Source organism: Hylaeus anthracinus, unplaced genomic scaffold (genome assembly GCF_026225885.1).
Source record: "Hylaeus anthracinus isolate JK02 unplaced genomic scaffold, UHH_iyHylAnth1.0_haploid 11981, whole genome shotgun sequence".
NCBI classification, from domain to species: Eukaryota; Metazoa; Arthropoda; class Insecta; order Hymenoptera; family Colletidae; genus Hylaeus; species Hylaeus anthracinus.
Genome location: NW_026534329.1, coordinates 8,430,516 through 8,439,858, shown reverse-complemented (window position 1 = coordinate 8,439,858; position 9,343 = coordinate 8,430,516). Strand labels below are relative to the sequence as shown.

Sequence of the window (9,343 nt, the reverse complement as noted above, 5' to 3'; positions counted from 1 at the left end):
ACTTGATACTTGATACTTGATACTTGATACTTGATACTTGATACTTGGCACTCAATATTTAATACTTAATATTCGGTTGATACTCGGAATTTGATATGTAATACTAAATAGTTATTACTCATTATTCGATACTTAATACTTACTACTCTATATTTAACACTTAATAGTTCAAGACTCAATATTATATTCGGTACTAAATAATTGGTACTTGATACACAATATTTGATGCTTGGTAGTCGATGATTAATACTGAATAGTTAATACACATTATTCGATACTAAATACTTGACACACGATACTCAATACTTGCTACTCGATATATAATACTTAATAGTTAATACTCGACATTCGATACTTATTAATTGTTACTTGATACACGATACTTAGTACTTAATAGTTGATACTCGACATTCGATATTAAATACTTGATACGTGATACACGATACTCAATAGTTGGTACTTGATATTCGATACTTGATACTTGTTACTCGATGCTCGATATTCAATACTCGATACTCAATACTTGATACACGATGTCCGATACTTAATAGTTGGTACACATTATTCGATACTCGACACTTGATCCCTATTAAAAAATAAAAGGTTCACGTAGAAACCATCGTAATATTATAAAATAAAATTAACATTTTGCACGATGGAAACTTTGTTGCAACTTATACAAAGCACACTACGAAGCATCTGAATGTGATAAACACTAAAAATATTTTTATTTAATCTATTACAAAACTGCTTTTATAATATTTAAATGAAATTCGAGACGGTTCTCGGAAACGGCGTTAGGTATAATTAGTCATCGATGTTAAAAACAAATGTCATCTTTTCGTTATTCCTTTTATTTAAATAAAATTCAAGATTAGTCAGGGAAATGTCATTAAAAATATCATTGGTATCGATGATAAAAATAGACCACATTTCTTCAACTCTCCTTTTATAATATTTAAATGGAACTCGCGATAAGTCAAGGAAATATTGGAAGTTTAATTAGCATCGATGTTAAAAACAGACGTCATCTCTTCGCTATTCCTTTTATTTAAATAAAATTCAAGATTAGTCAGGGAAATGTCATTAAAAATATCATTGGTATCGATGATAAAAATAGACCACATTTCTTCAACTCTTCTTTTATAATATTTAAATGGAACTCGCGATAAGTCAAGGAAATATTGGAAGTTTAATTAGCATCGATGTTAAAAACAGACGTCAAATTACATTAAACGTACGATTGTTAGCGATGTAATGGACGATCCGAAAGAAGTGCGTATTAGAAAATTGTTTTTAGACAAACAACCAATTTTTCTAATACTAAGTTTAAGAACATTCGGAAGAACGTATCTCTCAGTGCATTTATCGCAATTTTTGTTGAAAATATCGCAGTATTATTCGAAAATATCTGATATTAACTTAATTATTTAAATCTTGTTACCAGAGAATTTTTCCATTTATACCAAAAGAAAAAAAAAAAAGGAAAATGGAAAACTTTCGATACGACATACGCCTTGCATGAGATGGCGAATTTATATCTCTTGGAATATCGTCTAGAGATTTAATTCTTCGTTGGAGATTCTTGCGAGTCAAGTATCTCGAGGACCTGCTTATACATCTCGGATCGCAAAACGTTGGATCGCGTGACGTTAACAATTGCAGACGCAATTGCGGAACGCGGAATGTAACATTAAAATTGATGAAATGGAACGACTGCCCTCGTTGTCCCTTACTTTCTTCTCTAATAGTTTCTAGCTATAAACGTATCGTAGACGTCGGCGGTTCTAATCTTGCTTGTAGATGTTAGGCGTATGATTAGGCGCAGATATTAATCTCTGCGCCTTTGACTTCAATCATTCATAACTGTAATTGAAACAGATAAATTTATTCGTCACTTTAGTCCATTGAAGTTCATAACATGATCTCTATTGCGATGTATCTATACACGGAACCAAAGTCTTAACCCGATGGCCATTGCAATGCAGCTGTACAAACTTTAGTAGCCATGAGACTTTGCTTTATTATTATACTCAGATAATTATTATATTGGTTTGTCTGGAAAGTCCGTGCCGATCGTTGATAGGTGGCACAGGTCTGAATATATTGTAACGTTTGAAAAGAAATAACATGTGTACATCCCTTAAAAGACGGAAAGGGTGTGGAACAAAATGGTACATATATAATTCAATAAATATATATCAAAATTCAAATGTTTCTTTGAATTTTTCTTAAAAATTGGCACGAACTTTCTGGACAACCCGATAATTACCAAGGACACTTGTAATCTGTTAAATGAAAAAGAATGAGCAAAATTTGTTGGCTAATGAACTTCCAGCATATAGATACAGTGGCGAGCATATAAATAGGGAAAATGTTTTGTTAACATGTAAGACGTTGTTCTGCAGTCCCGATTGATATTTCTCCTTTAATCTTTTCATACTTCAGAAGTACATTTCCTAAGCTTTACAATGCCGTATAGTTTTAATTGCTAACGCCGTTTAATTAATAAAAAAAAAAATAGGAGACTTGAAGTAAGGACATTTTTGGAGAGCATCTAAATAGGGAACGACAGAATTATTTATCAAAAGTATTTTATTTTATAATATAAACAACATATTCACAATAACATATTAACATTTCGTTGGGCCTCTCTTTTTTCTTATTACCTCAGAACAGCGACGCACAGTCCGGACAGATATCAAAATTCTGGACAAAAATCAAAATCTCATTACTAATATAAATATATTCCTATTTATTCACAGAAAAATTAAAATTAACCAAAAAGATTAATAAAATCACAACAAAATCAACAAATTTAACAAAAAATTAACAAACCCCGATTTTGATGAAACTTTGTATACTTGTTTTTGGGGCCTTCTTATGAATTACACCATCCTCAGTACGTGCGAATTTTGCGTTTTGAGGGAGAAATTAACCCTTTTATCCAAGCGGCCCCCCTTTAATTTTGCTCGGAAACCATTAGAGATTTCAAAGAAATGTTCAAGCAAACAGTACACTGTTCTTAGAGGCCTATAAACCAATACCAACAAATCTACAAAAAAAAAAAAAACAAATTTTTTTTTTAAATTACCCCCCCGCCTCGAAATTTTTGAAAATTTTGATTTCTTTCTGGATTAGTAAAAGCGTTTTTTTAGTCTGAATCCAACGGTATGTATGAGTTTATGATTATCATACAGGAAAATGATGTAATATTGTAAAATTGTCGCTTTAGTGGACTATATTTCGAATTCTTTAGGAATTTTTGTTTCATAAATAATAGAAGTTGCACCCATATGTTATTTAACAAAATATGCTTCATTTTGGCCGAGGATGTGAGAAATAATTTGTATAGAAATCCATAAATCAATTAAATCAAAATTTTTAACTTCCAATTGCGACCCTACACCAACAGTACGGTCCCTTATTAAAAATTATATAAAACCGAACGTTGCAAATATTTGCAAGAGAACGTATAAGTTTCTTAAAATATGACAAATAATGTATCCAAATATGTTGAGAGCTCAGGATACTTTTTGCCGTGTTGTCTGTATGATTGTTTAAAGATAAAGATTGTATTATGGATACAAATGATTGATACATGATTATTTATAACAATTTCCACGCTGACACACGTTTTCTACGATAGAAATCTACCTCACATTGTGATATATACTAGTATTGAACTCTGTCCACTTATTGCGCCCATTAGGTCGATACTTAGGTTATTTATCTACCTATATAGATAGATAGATGGTTTCATAGAGACTAAGTTGAGGACTTGGAAGATTTTTATTATATTTGAATGTAACGAAATTACAAGTAGATATTTCTATTTAAACTAATGGTATAAACGATTGAATATAAAGGCACGAAATTCCTTTCTACTCCTGATAGTATCGCATGAATTTCTACTCGCATGGTCACGTAGCTGTATATAAATTATACAGGGTGTCCCAAAAATGTTGTAATACCTTGAAAAGGGTGGTTCAGAATTTCTGAGTCAGAACCTCTTGAGTAATAAATCAGGGAAAAATGAAAAAAAAAGAAAAAAAAACACGTGTCAAATTGTTGTCACATATTGTTCGTCACATGTACATATACTAGAATGTTTCTTTTTTCTCGTTGGCAGCGTGCGTGCACCATCTCGTGATATACACTCCGGGACAAAAAGATGGCACACTTTAAAATTAACATCATTTTTATTTATTTAACATTAAAACCAAGGTTTTGTTTTTATACATTCTTACTAAATACCTCTATAAACATATACAAATAAAATTGGATTGAATTTCGCCAGTCTATACAACTTTATTAAAACAAAAAAAAAAAAGAATTTTTAAGGAAATATAGTGGGAGAAAATGATAGCACATTAACACATTTAACTTAAAATTGTGTATAACAATAAATCAACGAATGATATTTAATGCATAATATCTTATGGCTCCTCCTTTACATTTAATAACAGCCATCATTCTCTTTGGCAAAGATTTATGGAGTTTTTTAATAGTTTTTTGCTTTAATTGCTCCCACTCATCTTGAATACATTGTTTTAATTCGGCAATATTTCCAAATTGTCTGCCATTTCCATATACAGCTCGGGCAAGATTTCCCCAACAATTTTCAATAATGTTAAGGTCGGGTGACCTTGCTGGCCAATCCAAAACGCGAATTTTTTCTCGAGAAAAGTATTCTTTTACTACTTTTCCAGCGTGTACTGCGGCATTATCCTGCTGAAAAATAAACTTCTTTCCAACAATTCTGGTGGCATAAGTGTTTATTTATTCCTTAATCATTTCCAAGTACATTTTGCTATTCATTTTTCCAGTTATAAATTTGATTTCCATTTTACCATAGTACCCGATACCGCACCAAATCATCACACCACCACCTCCCATTTGCCGACGACTCAAAAATTGTTCCACTTTTCGCATATCGTGCAAATAGTAACTCAGGCCATCAGGTCCATCTAAGTTAAACCTCTTTTCATCCGTAAATATTATTCTTCGCCATTTCTTTCGTATATGAATATTCTTTTCCGCAAAGTGTAATCGATTCATCTTACGTTGCACAGTTAACCAAGGCTTTTTCTTCAATTTTCTTCGTGTTATGTATTTGCAGTTTTGTAAAACACGTCTCACATTCTTTATATTAGTGTCTCCACCAACACTTTGAGCTATTTGCCTTGCAGTCATCTTAGAATTTGATGTTGCTCTTAGTATTGCACGTCGTTCCCGAGCATTTAGACTTCGCGAACGTCCACAACTCTTCTTTTTACCATAATTTTCCGGATTTTCCAAGAAGTTCATTATTACTTTTCGACTTCTATTCATAATTCTTGCTACTTTTGTCACTGCATATTGTTCTTCTTTCAATTTTATTATAGTGTCAATTTCACACGCGTTCAATCTCTATCTCAGAACCATTATTGCATAATAGTTCGCCTTTTTTGAACAAATACACAACACGAAATAATATCACGGACTTTATTAACTATGTTCCGGGGCTGATGTTCGCAATTTGCGAGCTTCAGTGTAACTGGAAAGCGTAGATTTACTACATGTGCTATCATTTTGTCCCGCTTGCGAACAATAATGATTACATTTTTTGTGTTAGAATCCTGTCGAAGTATATGTTGTGGACGATATTTCGTAAATTGTATACACAGACATGCTCTGAGTTATCAGTAAAAGAAAATATGTATCTTAATCAGCTTTTAACACAAAATATGGGAAAATATAAGGCGTGCTATCTTTTTGTCCCGGAGTGTATACCAGTAGTCTCTTCTATGTAACATGCTTTCCAATATTTTCGTACATCATTAAAACGTAACTAAAAGTAAAACGTCGTACACATTATGTAACCCAGTAACCTTTGCTGCACAAATATTATTTCGAAAACATTTCTCGTTGGAAACGAGTTCCCTGTTAGCTGCAAGAGCAGTTCCTATACAATTCTCTTTTATCCGATCCCAAAATAGTGAACCAATAATTCCCTTCCCCTTCTACGAAATGGAGTCAATAATGACTGCGAAATGAATCGATAATTGTCTTCCATTATGGGCTCTCCGAGGCAATCGTGGCCGTGGTCCTCGTTCGTCCAATTCCAATCGAGGGGTACGTTGGCGGTCTTACGTCCGCGCTTTGTTCGCAATGGAATTTCGTTGATTTTTTTGCCGTGGCAGTACCTCGAGCCGGTTTTAACGGATACGAGCAAAAAGGGCCACCGGTAGCAGCAAATGACAATGAAGAAAGGACTCGTGCAGTGGCGATTCGCACGGACGGGATTCGATCCGAATCAAGGAGCTCCCTCGGCAACGGAAACACTATTACACGGACGAATTGCCATGAACACACCCCTGGCATTGTCACTGTAGCTACAATGCAACAGCATTAACCATTCGCGTATGCATTCGTTCACCCCTCGTCGCATACTGCTAGCGTATATTTCTTTAAAGGGGAAAACCACGTAAGAAGACCAAATATTAGGTGGACTGGAAGTTAATGTCGTTTTTGCAATTTTAAATACTTGTTTAAAGTACTCATCAGCTCGTTGATTTTTATCGATCTGGCATTGAAAATTTGAACACTAGATGGCAAAAAGGCTGTCGATAACGAGGGCGATTACGTAATTGATTAAAAATAGAAATTTATTGAAAATTTGTTTGAATTTAATGCAGAAAAGACGATATTACTTTCCAGTCTACCTAATATTAAAGTGTTCCTCGTGCACATTTTTATCAATGAAAAATTTACTTAATTTTTGTTTAACTCTGAGAATATTTTAGGTATGTTTCAGAAGCATATTTGGTAATTTTTTCGATTCATTTTCCACAGGAGTATTTGATATGTTATGTTTGTTGGTTCGAAACTATATTTCTCGAATCATTTGGAATTTTTCCAATTTCAATCGAATATGCAACGGAGGAACTCGCTGAAAATTTGATACGTTGTAAAAACCAAGATTATAAACCATTTAAAAACAAAACAACAATTATTAAACACGCGATTATCGAGTACGATGTAATTCATTAAAATCGAAAACCAAAGTAGTTTAAACAAAAACGCGATATCTCAAAAATTTCTCTGTGAAATGAATTGCAAAAATCACCAAATGTACTTTAAAACATACCTAAAATATTCTTAATGTTAAAAAAAGAAAAAAATTACGTAAATTTTTCATTACAAAAAAAAGTTCACGAAAAACACTTAACATTTGACTTTCTGGAAAATGTTCTTGCACCCTAAAATATTAACCCCCTGTGCGAATTAATTGCAACAAAAATGAAGTAATTATTAGTCTTCACCAGTTACTAAGAAAACAACTAATACCATTTTACATAGAACACCTACAAAACGAAATGACGTATTTAATCAAGTAATTTTAATATTAAAGTTAATACGAGAGTACTTCCTTTAATACGTCTTTGAAAAATTGCTTTATCAGTTGTTAAAAAACGCTTAATAACATTTTATGTAGGACACCTTCTACGCAAGATTACATAATCAATCAAGTAATTTTAATATTAAAATTAATACGAGACCACTCCCTTTAATATATTCTTGAAGAATTGCGGAGAATCGAGATGAAAGAAAAAAAAAAAAGGTTGCTCTCATAATTACAGACCGAGAAGATAGCACGATTAATTGGACCGCCAGACCTATACTTATTCTCATAAAGAGAATACCGAGGAAGACGTGGAAATTGGATTTCTCCTTAAGTGTTTACATGGCACGTGAAAGTTAATAAGTCTTAATAAGGGTGAACATCCGATCTGGCCATTGATGATCTTAAAAAGAAAGGTTAAATCTATTAGTATTCTGAGATCCGTCGATGTTCTTAAGCATGCTTAATATTGGAGCGTACTTGTGATCGAAGTAGGACACGCTATTGTGTTCTTCGCGGGATGTAAATCTGAGGAAATTATGCTGCGCCCTGTCTAGCGCTGTAATGTATTACTACATACTCGGAATATGTAAGTAGGAAGACAGATAATAAGAAATGTATTCTAAACGAGCTCCAACCAACGTTTCATAATGCAACAGCTTAAGAGCATTAAAATAGCATAATGCAACGTTCCAAACTCGAACGAACAGTGTTTTATGAAGTCAATTTTAAAACAGATAATTTGATTAGAAGACTCTCCGTAAGTAGACTGCGAATTTTAAGTATTTATGACGTACAATAATATAGAAAACGTGCATACAGTATACAGGGTGGACCATTTTAAACTGCCCAGTAGAATTTCTTGGAAACTATAGGAGTTAGCGAAAAATGTATCTGAAGTGTTTATTTTTTAGTATTTTTTAGCGGAAAGATATGTAAACAGTTGCCAAATCTTGAAAAATTCGTAGCTCTCTTAATAATGAACGTTCTGGATTGAAACTTTTTTTCGTTGTAGATCTTATGGAACCATACATAAAACATATAGAAAGTAATTCTCTGAAATTTTTCGGAAGATGAAATAGGCACAGAAAATTAATATCATCTATATATTATTTGCAACTTCTGTGTTATATTTATTTTATTTTATATATTCTATGTGTTTTATTTTCGTTAATGAATCGAATCACTATATTAACTCTGATCCTTCTTTTAAATTCCTGTCGTTATTATATAAATACAACATGATAATATTTGAAGATTCTCAAAAAATTTTATTTGTTCTGCTGAATTTCTTTAGAGTGAACTTCATTTACAAAAGAATTTTCTATAGCTTTTATCGAAAGATCCTATACTTCTTTCACGACATACGCCACAGAAACCACCGAGAGTAATCTATGCCGGATACGCGGAAACAGAAATTACGACGTTCCTAAGATCCGTTCGAGGCTTTTTATTGCCGTCCGTTACATATCTTTACGACGAATTAATTTTAAATCCAGCTCCATGAGTGGAAGCATTATCGAGATCCTTATTATTCCAAATCACTTTGATTTGGAGAACTTGGAACAATTAGTCGTTCTGATATCATTCATCGTATACAAGGTGTCCTAAAATAAACTATCACAAGCTATTGTTTAAGAAGCTAATGAAAACCTTTACCTGCATTTTATTTGCTATTTTTATTTCATTTAGCAGTTGTGAAAATAATTATATAATACATTTCTTCATATATTTCTTTGTTTATTCATTCCACGTTTTAAATAGTAATTGATGATCAACTTCAATTTATTTGCAATGTACTTACTTCATGGAGCAGTGGTGAAAATACTTTTCTAATTCTTCACAATTGGTTCTTCGTTTATACATTCCATGATTCCAATAGTAATTACAGATCTATTACAATATGTACTTGCAATGTCGTTACTTCATGGAGCAGTTGTGAAAATAATTTTCCTT

At 32.5% G+C, this 9,343-nt stretch overlaps 1 protein-coding gene across 5 annotated transcripts in view; it reads left to right on the top strand.

The window, feature by feature from the left end:
* Window positions 1-9,343, top strand: part of LOC128885336 (putative phosphatidate phosphatase) — a 79,681-nt gene that overhangs the window by 51,349 nt on the left and 18,989 nt on the right. The gene's annotated exons all lie outside the window — the stretch shown is intronic.